At 43.7% G+C, this 16,787-nt stretch overlaps 1 protein-coding gene and 1 long non-coding RNA gene across 3 annotated transcripts in view; one reads left to right on the plus strand and one right to left on the minus strand.

Annotated features, from left to right (window-relative positions):
• The window catches only part of CDK4 (cyclin dependent kinase 4), a 304,146-nt gene that overhangs the window by 194,778 nt on the left and 92,581 nt on the right, over nt 1-16,787 (minus strand). The gene's annotated exons all lie outside the window — the stretch shown is intronic.
• The window catches only part of LOC144829538 (uncharacterized), a 401,983-nt gene continuing 396,257 nt past the window's right edge, over nt 11,062-16,787 (plus strand). Inside the window, exons 1-2 of the long non-coding RNA XR_013610699.1 lie at nt 11,062-13,242; nt 16,471-16,530. This is a non-coding gene — a long non-coding RNA (uncharacterized LOC144829538). The remainder of the gene's footprint in view (nt 13,243-16,470; nt 16,531-16,787) is intronic.

Here is a 16,787-nt window from a genome sequence, read left to right on the forward strand (position 1 = left end):
TGCGCCATCTCTCCCTCAGCCTGCGCCATCTCACCCCCTGCCTGCGCCATCTCACCCCCTGCCTGCGCCATCTCTCCCTCAGCCTGCACATCTCACCCTCTGCCTGCACCATCTCCCCTCTGCCTGCATCATATCTCCCTCAGCCTGCATCATATCTCCCTCAGCCTGCACCACCTCTCCCTCAGCCTGCACCATCTCTCACCCTTTGCCTGCACCATCTCCCCCTCTGCCTGCACCATCTCCCCTCCGCCTGCACCATCTCCCCCTCCGCCTGCACCATCTGCCCTCCGCCTGCACCATCTCCCCTCCGCCTGCACCCTCTCCCCCTCTGCCTGCACCCTCTCCCCCTCCGCCTGCACCATCTCCCCTCCGCCTGCACCATCTCCCCTCCGCCTGCACCATCTCCCCCTCTGCCTGCACCATTTCCCCTCCGCCTGCACCATCTCTCCCCCGCCTGCTGCTCTTTTAACCCTTTCCTCGTCGCCTTTTCCACCCCCCCGGCCCCATGGTTTCTCCCTCACAGTTCTCGGCTCTTCTTAAAGTGACTGAAATAAACTCATGAAATGCGCTTTGAATTTGTGCGCGCGTCACTGAGGATAAGTTTAAATAGACACAGAAGACACACTCGCCCTCACGAGTGCAGCAGGGAGGGGAGGGTGTGGGGGGGCCTGGATGGGGGCAGATCATTGCCTTTTGAATGTAATATATTTTGGACCGATGTCATACTTAACCTCTGCTAAAGAAGGACTCAATTTTCTAGCCAACTATAAAGTAACCTCTTTGGTAAGAACCCCTTAAATTATGTTTAAATACTTCTGCTCAATAGGATTTACTTTTAAGATGTATTCCCCATAATGTCTGCCTTTAGAGCTCTGACTCATTACATACATCTGTTTTAGACCAGTCCTTCAAATGCCGATCTGTCTACTTGACCTTTCATCCTTTTGAGGTCGATAAAATGAGTGCTAGTGAGTTGGGTAACAAGAAGTCTGTTTTTCAGCGCCACGATACCCACAGATAAGTGTTCCCTTTACAAACACACTTTGCTAAAGTTATACACTGAAACCGAAAAATATATAGATAGTATACTTTCCTGTAAAGAAAAGTTAAGATGCTCTTTCTAATGTTCCCCAATATATCTATATAATTATTTCTTATTAAATTATGAATATCCTGTTATAAATGTGTACGTAATCATTTCCTAGCCTCATTTAAAATTCCACTTATTCTTCAGAGTCAACCATTTGATTCCATAAAAGCCCGTCTTTTATCCAGTATTAATTTCATATGCTAAAAAGCTGTTAAACACCTCATTAATTTCAAAGAAGTTGAACGATTCAAAAGATTGTCCGTTAAAACTGACAGCGAGTCCAAGTGAAAACATTATTTAACTGCTCACATCAGCCTCTGCTTGTCAGAGAGAGAGGCACAATGTTTTATTAGGCTCAGGGTTCCTACTGATAAGCAAAGCAGAGCAGAGGCGAGGCTGCAGAGCTGTGTTACATACACAGCATACCCAGATGGTGTCACCCCATGGAAGGGTGTCACCCGGTGCGATCTGCACCCCCCGCACCCCCCTAGTGACGCCACTGCTTGGGGACTCGCCTTGCTTTTGATATAGTTGTTTTCTAAGCTGTTACCAACGGTAAATTAGAGTCCCTACACATCCTGTTGCCAGGGCCCTTTTCATTTCAGGTAAAACGTACTCCATGCAATCATTGCTTTACATTTCCACATAAAGTCTTCAGGGATTGTTTTTCCTGGATACCTTCTGGTTTGCTGCTTCCCTCACTTTTAACACACCTCGCCTTGCTTCAGTCGTCGCTGTGCGACAGAACTCTTGGCACCCACCCGCCAATAGGCTTTTCCCCGGTCTACAGAATCTTCCTCTGAGGGGACCAGATTGAATTCTGGTGATTATCCAGAGTTGAATCCAAGGCTTCAGGGTGGCAGAAGCAAACAGTAGTCCCTATCTAAGAGCACAGAAAGAATGGATTCAGGGCCAAGTCACTTCCAACCTTATTGTTTTCTGGATGGTACTACCCTTTCACCTCTTCGACAGACAAGCCTCAAAACCATAAGAGCATCAAAGGATACTAAAAAAGGTTATTAACCCAAAGACTTGTCCTCAAAATGATTAAACACCAACCACCACTCCTTCACATCACTTCTGCTTCCCCCCAACATCCATGTTTAATTATGTGCTTTCAAAATACCAGTGACCTGCATATACTACTTAACTAAATGGTCCTATCAACGCACCACTTCTTCCAATTCTATATCAGTGGAGGCAGCCCCTGCCCAACTACACATGGTACTACAGAATACATTTCAAACCCTGATACCTGCAAGTAGGACGAGTGGCAAAGCCCCCAAAAGCCAAGTCTGATGACTCAAGTGCTTAATGCAGACACTTCAAGAATCTATATTTGACCCTGTGCTTAATCTGAGTTTGTGGGAGCCGGTGAGGCCCACCGGCATTCTTGTTTTGAGGGACCGGAACTTCATCAGACTTTGATCTAGAACAAGAGGGAGAGAGGCAGCTAAGGCGACGACGGGGAGGAAGAGAATAAACAGAAATACAGTGACAAAGAGGGGATGAAAAAAGCTGCAAGAGTGAGATAAAGCGGAAGGGAGAATATACTGGTGGAAGAAACAGGCATGAGACGAAATCAAGTCTATACAACATACATATGCAGACACCCTGACATTTGTCAGCAGGCTTTTGAGAAAAAATTGGGCCCAGCACTTATTCTTTTACAAACTAAGTACTTGTTTGACCCTGCAGTCACGTGATGGAATCCTGGCAGGGCCACCCAGCCTTTCTTCCTCCAGAGGTCTATAAAATTATAACTAATGAGTTAGACAACAAGTTCTGTTATTCAGGAACAAGACCTCCATGTGTGGGAATGTGTTATTTTATGCGATATTCTTCATGTGCAGTAAAGTGCTGTTTACACATCAAAGGCTGCAACATTGTCAGGGAGGGGTCACAACTCTGTAGCATTACTGATTCCTTTGTGTGGATCTGAATTGCATTTAAGGGGGTACTACACTCTAGTACAGGAGAGCCCTAGTTTTTTAGGTCGTACCTGAGACAGCACATGCACAGGTCTTGCCACGCATATGCTGTTGCTTACGACTATCTGTTGCTTCTTTTAAAAAGAAAAACGAGCATTTGCAATGCAATAGGTCTAGCGTTTACACGAGTTTAAGCTATCGGCATTGTAAATGACAATGCCTTTTAATTACATTTTAAAAACAAAAACATAAATAAAAGTCATTGTCATTTACAATGCCAATTTCTAAAACTTAAGTAAATGCGAAACCTATTGCATTGCAAAAGCGTGGGGCCTTTGCTAGCTACCAGCTGGGGCGGCCCCAGAAGCGGGAGGCATCCCCTGAGCAAGCCGTAGTTGCGGCAGCTTTTGACAAGGGTCAAAGGGACTTCATTTCAGTGCGTCATTCACCAGAAGTGCAAACCGATTTGCTACAACCTAGCAGGTGAAGAAAAATGCAATGATACCTGAAATTCAATAGTAGGGAAAATCGCATAACATAGTAAAAGGGAACCCTTTTTAATTGTAACATGGATGAACATCTTGAAAACAATGTAATTTGGTGGTATGTATAATATTGACACACCTTGATGTCCTCTTGATTGTGCGCACAGGCCCTGCAGGCATCCTGTCACCTGGTTTATGGCCACGTTCATCGCCACGGACTATAGAACACTGGTGAGCAGTGACTTTAGCGGAAAACCAGCTTGCTTAATGAAAAATACGAATGTCACCTGAACAAAGCATGTTTGGGAAGCTGCATCAGCAGGCAGAGTGATAGCCTTTGTTGTGTTAGTGCTCTTAATATGTGCTCGGCACACAGGGGCTCTCTGCACCAATTAATCTGGCACACGACATCCCTTGCAGGTGTGGACGAAAGAATTGGCACATAGCTGTGCGCTTATCACGGTGTCAAACAGACCACGCGTCAGAATCATGGACAGGCATACATGAAAAATTACTAGAAATTCCCTTTTCAGTACTTTAAGCAGCTAATATTTAGACACACATTTGTAACTGAGCAGCATACTGCCTGAAAATTGTGAGACATGCGGCTAAATTACAGCCGCTGATCCAGAGAATATTGCGCATGCGTAGAATTGCAGTAAGTAGAAGCAGGGAGTAAAGAAAGTGAAAGCACGCCATGCGCGTGTTCTGCATAAACGCTGCCAGGAGCCGTACAGGTGCACATCCCCTGTCCAACACGTGCACATCTCCTGTCCCACTTCCAAACAAAAATCGACGACAATAGAACTTGCCAAGGCGTGCAGCACATGCGCTGCGTTGCTATGCAAGACCTAAAAAAAAAAAGTCTAAAAAGGAGCTTTTAGCCCACCCATTTAATTATCATTTGTTGGCCTCATCGTCACTCAAATCTTTATTTTCATTGGTGCGTGTCAGCATCACTTGGGCTTCACTTTGTCTCCAAGTGTTTGTTTTCTTACCAGAGGCATGGAGCACGTATTCACTGATTTCTTTATCAGTGTTCTTTCACGCTGCTTGCACTCAGACTGTGGTACTTTTTGTTTGCAAGACAACTTGAAACCATCAAAGTTAAAGCTCACCTCCCCTTTATTTTCCAAATCTGAAAGCGAACAACTAGCAATAACAAAACTTTGTGGCATGTTAATGTGCGAAACATACATTCTGGCCACCTGCTGCTTTAATTGATGATGAAGCTGTAAACATACACCCTTTATTTAAGACTGTTGTTGTACAGCATGTTTTTCTGAATGAACGTTTCCCACTGTCTCCTAATTACTTATTTGTTGGTTACGTCTATTATAATTTAGAGGATGTTTTACTCCGCATCGAACTGGCAGGGTTTTCAAAAGGGTTATGTATCACCCGTACCTTCCTTAACTTCTACCCACCCCTGAATCCTCACTTCACTTTTTTTTTTAGATAACATAAAAAAAATGTTATTTAAAAAGAAATACTTACCTGTGTGGTAAAGTACTGCATGGTAAAGGTACAAATACTTATCTCCATGGTATTTACCTGCGTGGCAGTAGCCCTGTGTGGTATGGCTGTTTTCCCATATGCGGGACACATTCTTGCCGCTTTAAAACACACTCCTTCACCCTTGCACCCCTCAATGCTTGGGGGTCATTGTTGGTTGTTTTATACCCTTCGGTATGTTTGGTGGGCCCCTTCACGCTTTTAATAGTTTGGCCCCTCCACCTGCACTATACCTTTGGTCTCACTTGAGGCAGCACATACGCGGTCTCTGAAATAAATGTTGTTTACTTACAGGGGGGCTTAGAGCCTGCCCATTGCTTATCACTGGTCAGCTTCATCGTCGCTCATTTCTTTGGCGAGCGAGTGATACCTTCACTTCCTCTTCGAGTTCAGAGGTGCTTCTTTCCCTTTAACTTGCACCCCCTTCCTCTCTCCCCCTCCGGCATTGCTGCTTGTCTGGTCCGCCCATTCTTGCTTGCCCTGGCCACCCCCAAACCCACCTCCTCCCCCTTTCTTGCTTGCCACCTCTCATCTAGCCAGAAAAAAAGTGTCCAACAGTCATACCATGCGGTTTCAAGATACTAGAAAAATGCATATGGAGGAGAGCTTCCTGCTTTGCATGGCCTTTTTTGGTGCTCTCTTTATGCGGGAGACAACATGGCGAACTTCAGCTCGGAGGTAAGATAATTAAACACGCGTATTTTTTTCCCTGAATACTTTTTATGTATTTGGGGGTTTCAGACAATGCAGCCATGCCATTATTATTATCTTGTTCTTGACAACTTCCGTCCACTTTAAGTATATTGCAGGCCTTGTACCTATTTATGAAGGTGGGCTATCATTTATTTTTATTATTGCTTAATTTGTGTTTTGCCTGGCAGCCTCAGTCTTTGGCTCACATTTTCTGCCCCCCTGAAAAAAGATTGAGGCAAAAAGGTGTATTTTTTTCTTGCTGATTTACGTTTGCTGACAAGGTGTTGTTGTCATTTGTTCCTGAAAACATTTTTGTTTGTGAAGGTAAAGAATTATCCTATACTAGGAAAAAGTATCACTGCCCCTTGTGGTTGGCGCTGGCTGAATCATAGAGCATTATTTTTTTTATTAAACGTTAAGCCATGTGGTCTGTTAATACAGGAAGGGAAGAATTGGGTTAGTAGGGTAAACGGACTAACATTGACTGTTGGAGAAGTGCGGGGAGGGTATCCATGTACTCTTGCTTGAACAAGGGACGTAATGAATAAATATACAACCATGTGCAGGAAGTGGGATACCCATTATGGAACGCAAATAAGTGAAATGTGTGCCTGCGTGCTGGGAAGAATGTGCAACAGTTGAGCTACAGTAATTGGCAATGTGATATCTTCTGGTTGTTTTATGCTACATGCTGTACCCATTGTTAATAGCTGATGTACAACATAAGTAAAATAAATTGTCATAGCCAACAGCTCTTGCATAGGTGCGACATATTGGCTTGTCAAAGCTTGTTTCTACTGTGCTCTTCGTGCTGCAAAAAACAACTCAATGACCTTATATCTTTGGATGCCCGATGTTGCATCAAGTCCTGGGAAAAAATTCAGTTTGTAACAAAACATGAAGCCTATGTAAAATATGTAATAAGATAAAAAGAAGCCATGCAATAGCGCTCCATGTGTGAGCGTCTCCCCACATGACATCAACATGAATCTACCTTAGGGAGATAAGGAGAATAAAAAGATAATTTGTACGCATTGAGTTGGTGGTTTTCTGTCATGTGGTGCAAAACAATATCAGAATGTCTGTGAATTTTACACTATGGATCAGACAAATGGATCCGATCATTTCCGGTCCTATACTAGAAACCTACAACCACTCTTCTTTGGAAGGTTCTGGAATTGCGTTCACCGAGGTCCCACATTCAACCACACAGGCCTGCCATTGTCCTTCTATTGTGAAGTGCGCGTCGACAACACTTAATTTATAGATCCAAATAAACGTATGCTGCCAATATTTCCTTGTTAGGCGCGAGTATTTTTGTGAATGATACACCAAGGCCCGCCCGGGCAGACGCCACCGCTCTTTAGGCCAGAATTCATCTTGAGAAGCGGCCAATCCAGAAACCCCTCCCTTGTTCGATAATGAACTCGCCCAGCTTCCTGCAGCAGCGCGAGGGCCACCGTCTCGTTCCTTCCGGCGGACGCATGCCACACATTCCTAACTCTCGAAGCAGCGAAACCAGCCCTGCAGTTACAACAAAGAGTCGACATGGAATAAGAAACCAGTCCAATGCGCTCCAAACCCGGGTCAGATGCCCCTGCGCGGATGCCAAATGTAACACGAGTTTGACAAAACGAAGCCCTTTGTAGGTTTTAGCCGTTTGTGATGGTGTTCGCGCCGCACCAGAGCAGAGTCGGTTTGTGGGGCAGTAATGGGCAGAAATGAAGTATTCTACCTCTGCCCCTTCTGTGAGAATCGTGGACGCTTTAGAAAATCTTTCCGCATCCCTAAAAAAAACGTGCATCCTCTACTACAACCAATGCTTTAAACGTGCAGATATTACAAGGAACTCCTCTCGGAAGGAACCGTGCCGTCAAGTCTCAGCACTGCTGCAGTGCTATTAATGGGAGAGTACCGGTTCTTGTCCCAGGGTAATTGTTTGCTGCAGAGGAGTTACCGGAACTTCTATAGGGCCTCGTACCTCTTAAGACTCCAGAGTTTTCAGGGACGCCCCATAAATTTATTTATGTTTTCTTTTTTTTTTTGTCAATCTTCCCTGTTGTCCCACTCTGTGAGCCTAATGGCTGCAACCAAGTCCCCAAAAATAACTATTTCGTCATGTTGCAGAAGCACAGCAGCGACAAATGCTGCCATTTTTAACAGTAAGCTGGTTTGTGTACACAATGCATCTATGAGCTAAAGTATGTAATATGCGATGAGCCGGTGAGATAACAGTCTCTAGTTCGCTGCAATGCAACCAATCCATAGAAGGTGGAGTAATATAACCAACAGCCAATAGCACGGGGGTGATGAGTAATACTCCAGAGGCTCCAAGGCCCGCACTGAAAGAACTGGTAACAGTACCTCTAGCTGCGGGGTGGGCACAGAATATCCAAGAGATGCATCGACCACGATTACTGTGAGCCCTTTTGGTGATTTAAGCGGTCAAGGCATCAACTTGTGGGACTGTTTTAAAGAAACCAATGCCACTACAGCGTTACTTCTCATGCTGTAAATAAGTTTGTTCCAATCACTGTTTTATCAATCAATTAGATTTTATTAGTATTCTTTTGGGTGCAAAGAATGGAAACTAAATCAATGCATGGACTTTCCATTTGACCTTTTGAAGCTCTGAGTGTTTGAATTAGGTGCTACGCCATCAGGAATACAAAGCACAGACAGAGAGCTAGAATACAAAGATTTAATGTTTTGTTAGTACCATTATAAGGGACAGTTTACAGCCTGCCCTGTGAAAACAAGCGTAACATTCCCTTGTGAGAGCTCTATTACTTAAATATTTTCGACAACATCGCATTTGCGGTTGTGGATATTTGTTACAGTTATTAACCTAATGCAAACTTAAATATGCTTGGGTATGACTGTGTAGAGAGTGGGCTTCTGGTTATTTATGTATACTTCTTTAAAATAATGTATTATTTTATGGTATTCTATATTCTGAAATGTTTAAAGTGCATCATTCATTTTCTATCTGGTGACTGACTGGATTAGTCGTGGGTCCTGTGTAAGAAATTAAATCTTTTCATACCAGCAAACTTTGGATCTGCTTTTATCTTCATTTAAGAAAAGAACTTCTTACATTTAATGGCGACGAGGATGGGATACGAACCCACGAGTGCAAAGCACAATGGATTGCAGAACATGCTTTCCTTATGTTGTATGCTACTTGTATGCCACTTGGCATACAAGCTGCATGGAACTTAAAATGTTCCATCTCTGTTCTGATTGTGGGGTTCTGTGAGAGTCAGTTGGAGCTTGACTGTGCTTGATGCCAGTCTTTCAACACCTTAATACGATGTTTCCTTTCATGGCAAAGTGTTCCCATAGCGATACTTCGATGGTCCGGGACAGGCTTCACAGAGGATTAGAGCCCTCATCTGGTGGCTGGCTTTGTGGCCTCCCTCGAGGTTCTTCACCCGTGGATGCGGCCCTACTCGACTAGGTCTAGATTAGAGGCAACTGGAATCACCACCAGTTGTAAGCATGTAGTTAGTCACTTATTGGGTGTTTTATTTCCACCTTCGCATAGAGGGGTCTATTACAGAAACTATCACTTGTTATTTATCGCTTGTCGGTAGTCACTGCAGAAATACATTCATTCACTAGTGTTGGACTTTTCAGAGCAGAAGCCTCTCCCGACCGACCAGTTTTAAGTCACTGTGGGGAGGCTTTTTTCGAACTATTTTTATTAAGTTTTGCAAAACAATAGTCAGAAAACTCGCAATGGAAGCACAACAGAAGAGGGTTACAGCACCAAAAGTAAAATCGGTGTAGTCTGTGAAGGCAACGGAGGAAGGGGGGGTGTTGATGCCCGGAATTCTTTCTCCCAGTGATGGAAGCAGGCACAGTATTAACCCACTCAGGTCTCTTCACCGTGGTCAAACCAAAGTTAAACGCCTTGGGGAGGGGAGGGGACTGGAGCAAGTGTGATGCCTACAATCCCCTTCAGCCGCTGACAACATACATTTTGCAGATACATTCGGGGCTTCAGATTTCACTGGTCAGACGCAAATAATTTACAAATACACCAGACTCGCACACAGTTCAGAAGCCAGTCAGTCAAAACTCTTTATTTCGATTAATTAAAATCATAAAAGCCACACTAAAAACACATATTACACAAAATTAAAAAGAAATAGCAATAAATATATATGTTAAAATTGTGACCAGTTCAGAAGCAAAAAACAAACTGTCTACAACTTTCTGCTTCGCAGCCTATGGAAGGAACTCTCAACCAGTCGCAGCAGAAACTTCCCAAGAGGAGATCTTCCATGAACTCCGTGAGCTCTTAGCTGGTGCCGTGTGAGGCCACCGTGAGAGGGCACTGGTGCCACATTCCTAGACCCCCCCCCTTAAATAGCTAGAGAGCCCGTTTATGTGTGGGTGTTCCTTCCAACAGGAACAGTGCAACTCCTTAAAGGCAGTACACATACTCTCCTGGGCCAAGGCCAGGTGTAGTCCGAGCCAAGAAACAGGCAGGCGGCTTGGAGCCCGGGCTCCCAGGACACGACCTGCCGACATGAAGCGAATTCTGAGCCACACGCTTCCTTTGTCTAAGGGGAGGTATCCCAGCACCACCAATTCATCTGCTAAATGTAGCAGTCCTAGAAGTAAATCAGATTGGTTATTATCAGGGTCGTCGGGGCTCTAAGCGACACACACAGTCCATGCATTTCACTGTATATTAGGTTAAGTCAGCGTTGGACTGGCAGGGCGGGCAATCGGCCATTGATCGAGGGGCCTGAAACAAAGGCTGCCTGGTGGGACGCTTTTTTCAGCTGTAGATAAAATCACATTTTCCTGAGCCGACGTAGCCGCTGGCACTTGACTTTACAGGCTTCTAAAGGGTTGGATTGGGATTAAAAATCGCCCTGGGCACGCAAAAAAAAGTGTCCCACATTTGCATATTGCCTTTCCGCAAAACACTGCTTCGGCGAAATTTTATTTTAAAGGGGGGTGTTTAAAAAAGCCACTCGGGCACCAACTGGGCTGCTGACGGCATCCGAGCAACGCAGAAACCACCCAAAGCGGCCCCCCTGACTGCTCAAAAAAGCACCCCGCAGCTGGAACTGGACACTGGCCCCACAGGCATTGCCAGAGTGACCACATTACCAATCCGACCCTGCTGGTGTACCCTTAGAATGAAGATCGGAACTCATTATAACCAAATTCCGCAAATGGCTGTCACATTGTCTTGCGCAGTAGAACAATGGCGCAAACTGAGCAGGCACAGCATGTGGTGGGTTTCCTCCTGTCCCTAGTCTCTCAGCCTGACAGTGAGGCCCTGGAAGTGTAGAAATAATGTTACTTGGGGTTGGGGTGAAAGGGGGCTGTGCCTGGAGACAGATTACGTCCATTTAGCACACTTTCTGTCATACAAGCCTCAGGCATGTCCGCAAGCGCTGGGACGCCCGTTGCTGGGGTAGCCATGCGCTATACAAGATTCCATAACATAACATATGTGAGGTGGCCATCTAGAAGGCTCTATCTTGGTCTCCAGCAGCAGGCAGACGAGGCACCACTACCACCGTGTCATCTTAAAAACTGGGAGGGGTGCTCCAGTTCAACACTGAATGAAAAGTAAAAAAAAATAACGCAAACAACTGACAACATAAAACATATATATATATTTTTTAAACATTACCATGAAAAACGTTCATTATGAGCCAAAATGAGAGCAATGTGGACAGAGACAAACGGGGAAGTGAAACAGCAGACTAGAGAAGAATGACAAAAATATGGAAACAGGAAAAGAAAATCAAGTGAGGAAGAAAGGAAAGGTAGAGGAGAAAGGATACGCGTGCAAGTGATGCACACAGATTGAGGGAGACAGGAGGAAGAGATTAGGGAGAAGAATTAATGGAAGACAGTGGAGAGAAGGACAGAAATTGTTAAAGATACAGAGAAAGCTAGAAAGCGAAAGTGGAGATGAGGGAGACCGGAAAGTGGTAGAAGGTGTGGTGTAATGACCAGAGCTGCCAACTATGGCATTTGGGAACCAGGTTTGAGTCTCAGTGTTGGTTCAACATCCTGCTATTCTAGGCAAGGAGGTAGAGCTAAACATGGATTACAATCCAGCAGTGGAGTTCTCTTCATCAGAGGGATGGAATGGTAAAGGAAATTCCACCTGTGGATTCTCCTTTGGTTTAAACTGATTTTCCATTAATGTCTGCAGCAAAGCAATAATTGGGACACATAAGAATATAACATTAGGTATAGTACAGAGATATTCAAGGGGCAGAGGGACGTGAAAGAGGCTGACAGGAGAAAAAGGGAACGTTTGCAAGACAGAAATTAAATTAAACTTCAAGGAGAGATATACAAATAACTGAAGAAATAGCCCAACTGGGGAGACAGGAGTGGGAGTGACAGGGGGATTTGTAGACAGAGAGAAAGATAGGAAAAGAGAGAAGGGAAATGTGAGATACTGAGTCAAGCACATAGGTAGAATGTGAGACAGCAAGGAGAGGAAAATAAGTAGAGTATAAGAGAGAAAAAAGAACAAGAGTGAGGGGCAAAAAGTGATCGGGAAAACGAGAGGTGTACACATTAAGTAAGAAGGAGGTATAGAGACAGCGAAAGAAAGGCATTGAGTGAATTCCTGCATCTTTTCCAGATCAAATTTAATCTATACCCTCAATACAAAACACATAAAGTACGACGTTGTATGCAATTTCCAAAGATATCACTTGCAGAGAGGCTCCTGAGTGACAACCTAAAGAGGAAGACCTCTGGTTCATTAAGGATGAACAGAAGCCTCCAGACAAGAAGGATGCACATGGTTCTCGGACTCATAGCCTTTTTAGGTGAGGAGACCTGTGAGAGAGTTGCAGTGGAATATTGGTGTGTCTAGTCTTAGCCAAAGCTACTGACCCCACAAGTTTAGAAAGCTATATTTATCAGGGATTTATCCTAAAATTACTCCGGGTACTAAGCAGCGTTTCATGAAACGTCATTATCCACAAATATCACTTTTTCTTTAGGTGCCCGTGCCTAATTTTGTTCCGAATCAGACCCTGGGCCAGGGCTTCCTACCTTAAACAAGTGCACTGCATGCCTATACCATGTTCGGTAATATTGGCTATAACCTGCTTCTCTCAAACTCATCAATTCAGCTGTCCCACAGGACTTTTGCCATGCAATGGATTTTCTAGCTTTTTCCTCCTTAAGCTCGTGGTTTCCAGCCAGTCACTTAGTGTTGCAGTCACCGACACTCAAGTCAAATGTCTCTCCCCATCTCTGGTACAACAATATGATTCATGCCTGGCCTCTTTGGGGGTCCAGCCAACTTTTTGAAAAGTAGAGTAAAAAAGGTGAGCCATTCTCAAAAACGACATCTGACTATTTGTAAGACAAGGTGGTTCCGAGGTAAGAATGGGTGCCCGAAAACCAGGCACGGCTGAAGTAGTGATAGAAGACCTCCTCTGGACTTCTACAACAGTTTGAGATTTTACACCTCAACCACACCCCGGCATGCAACGGTCTAACTCCTCCTCACCAACAGTCACAGGTGAGTTCATACAGCCACAATGCTACATGTAAGAATGAAGAATGTACATCTTTTAAAAAATATAAATGTATATCAGTATTTCAAGTGCTTGTTTGTAAAATATGAGGCATGGAACATGATCGGAATTAACCCTTCTGGGTGATGGTTTCCAGAATACTGTGTGCCCCATCTTAGATTTTTTCCCTGATTTTCTCCGCTCCAGCTGAGAAACTAACATACGTTGCTTAGATTCATTTAAGCGATTATCTCTGACCCAAACAACTTTTACGAATCCCTTCTGATTTTTACAACCCTGTCACTCTGCAACTTTACTGCAGATCATGGCGACTTTTGACCCGAGGCACGCCACCCGGTCTTTGCCACTGTGCCATGTTATTGATAAAAGCTCTACAGATCGCTGATGTTTGGTGTGACCCACTGCTCAGTACCTTCTCTGGGGATGAAGTCTGGTTCAACAACAAACAGGCTGGAGGGATACCGCGCAGAGGGGAGAGAACTCTTGCCTGCTATGTTCATAAATGGATAATAAGTAAACTGAGAAGGCTCGCAGGGGTGGAGCAGATTCAGGAGTTTGCCTTCACTGCAGCAGATCTGCCTGTGAAATCGAGTTGTACAAGATCAGTATCCATCTCCGTAACGCCTCCAGTGATACAATCTTCACTCCAAGATAAAGAAGAAAAGGCGAATTGTTCATTGGAGTCACCGGCCTTTGTTTGCCAGACTTGGCAGTGTTAATGCGGTATTCACCGGCACCAACTTTCCACCAGTGGTCCAACCTGTTCTGTCAGCAAAGACTAGAAGTATGCCTGGCCCCACTCCTCATCAAACTGGTACACACAAAATAATCCTCCACTTCATAGATCAGTCCTACATGAAAGATTACTGCCGCTCCCAATCCCTCATGACCACTGTCCCTCCCTGCATCCTCAGAGCCGCCACCTCAGTCATCTCTGATTTCGCAGGGCGAAGTGAATTGCTCTTGGGAGGCTCGGGTTTACAGGAGGAAAAACGGCACGTGGAAGATGCTGATGGAACCACCTGTTTGAACTGCAACATGAACACCAGGCCAAAAGTTATCCATAGCATACAAGAAAAATTTGTATCATTACATTTTTCCCATTCTATCATTTATAAGATCAATATTACAATTTATGGAACTGAACTAAAATACATCATGCAATGGATTTCTAAAGTGTGAGTAAAAAATCGAGTACAAATCATGGGCCACGTCAATAAAGCAATTCATGGGACAGGACTAACATAGATATATACAGTAGATTTCTAAAGTGCCAGAGCAAAAATTAAGTACAAAACATTGGCAACAAGAGTCCATTGCACATTCTGACACTTAACAAGTTCTTACATCTTAAACGCCAGGTATGTACCAGGTATTTAGATAGTGCAAAGATTAGCAATTCTGTACAGACACTTTTTAGGATTATAATGGTAATCTTCAAGTGTCTCATGGAAAGAATACGACAAATCGGAATAAGCCAAATTCTCGTAATAGCAGTGTATCTAGGGCAAAAAAAAATCTTCTGTTTCACTGTTAGCCCCACACAATAGACATTTTGGGGAGATACTGCAACCATTCCATCTAAGCAAAAACCATTTACTGGCAATATACTATATCTGAATTTCAGATACACAGACTTTGCTTGAGGGGATTCGATTTGGTTCAGATATTTCTCACAGTACATTTAGTCTTTGAAATCCAAGAATCTCCCTGTTCGCTCCCCAGCAGTACTGTGATTCGTCCAAAGACCATTAATATAAAGTCAGTATCTAATTTTGAGGTACTTCAACGTATTCCTTGGTATACAGCCAGGGTTAGACCAAAGGTCGGTCAAGCCCAATCTGAATAACCATGGTTTAACATATTTGAACCAAGGTATATTTCCATTAGTATCAAGTGCAAGCACCTCAGAAACGTAGGCCTAAAAGGGAGCAGTGAGTTATTAGACCAAACTCTGATCCAGTAGGCTAGCGGTCTAAATGCTACCACAGGCACTATGGACCATATGTAGGTAGCCCAATACCGGTCGGTAACGGCCGAGATTACCGAATACAAGTTGGTGGTAAATATCGAAAACCTTTAAAAAAGCAATTATGTGCTTTTTTTAAAGTGCATGTGGCAGACATACATGCCCTTAGGGCATGTATGTGTGCCAGATGTGCACACATGCATGATTCAGGGGTGCAACAGGGAGTCAATATGACACCCTGCCACCCTTGAATATGTGCCCCCTATTAACGATTCGGTATTTACCGAATCGGTAATAGTGAATGGCTTCCCATTCATTCCTATGGGCCTCCAGGCCCATAGGAATAAATACTGATTCTTAAATACCGAATCGTACCGATTCGGTAATATTTACCGAATTGTTTCCTACATACCATTTACCGATTCTGAAATACCGAATCTGTAAAATTCGGTATTTTAGAAACTTTAAATGTAGATTACCTACATATGGCCCTATGTTTCTAAGACCAAGGTCCAAGCAGATAGGGATTACTGTACTATGTGAAATTCAAGTTTGCAGGGGCTATTTTATACTGGAACGAGTTCCTAGCATACAGCTTCTTAATGCTGGCTGGCAAAAACTAAATCATTACATTTGCAAGCATTTTCAATTTCAGGTAGAATACACTGCATTAGCATCCTATATACATTTGCAAGTTAACAAATTGCTCATCATTAATATGGACAGCAGAATTTCCTGTGCCATACATTAGTATCCTAACCCAAACCACAAGTGTTTGAAACATACTCTCTTTGCTGGTTAAATAGAGCAATCAGAAAAATCCTAACTCATTACAATTAGTAGATCATTGATCACTACACCATGAAACTCCGTACATAAATGTGACTTCTAAAGCAATATGTGAGCAATCTTTGAGTCACAATTCACATATCAGTGGGTAAACAGAGTCTTTGATCCTGAGCTCAATTGAGAAATACTCTTTAGTAAACGATAGGCAACATGCTATGGTAGCCAGCCAAGTGTGGGGTCGTACTGTTATGTTGGTGTGAAGGATGGGTGCAAAATAAACCTGGGAGGCTGAATGTGTTTCTCAATTTAGGCAGTTTATTGCGGAACATTACACGGCAAAAGAATAATATATTAATAAAAATATTTGTCTTGGGTCTGGGTTGGTGGTTTCAGTCCTCTAAGTTGCCTTCTTTCACGGTGGACCTTCTTTCTTTCTTCTTTTCTTTAACTCCAGGTCCAGACTCCAGTGGTGCGTTGTCCCCGGGTTGTTCAGAAAGAAGACAAGGAGAGCAAGGTAAGTAAAACGGCCCGTCGAATAGGTTAAAAGCGACAGAGACCATCACCACACCCAGCTGTGCAAAAAATAGCATCCCTTTTACTTACGGGTTATTGGATTTCTGCCCCTTTGATATAAGAAAAAGGAGGGTGAATAAAGAAAGAAAAAAAATTTGCAATTCGCTCTTTGGTTTCACTCAAACTAATTATATGCTTTTAAACTCCCCATAAGTCATTATCTGAAAGAGACACGTTAGTGATAAGATTCCTTACCTT

This window comes from Lissotriton helveticus, chromosome 1_1 (assembly GCF_964261635.1).
Source record: "Lissotriton helveticus chromosome 1_1, aLisHel1.1, whole genome shotgun sequence".
Classification (NCBI taxonomy): domain Eukaryota; kingdom Metazoa; phylum Chordata; class Amphibia; order Caudata; family Salamandridae; genus Lissotriton; species Lissotriton helveticus.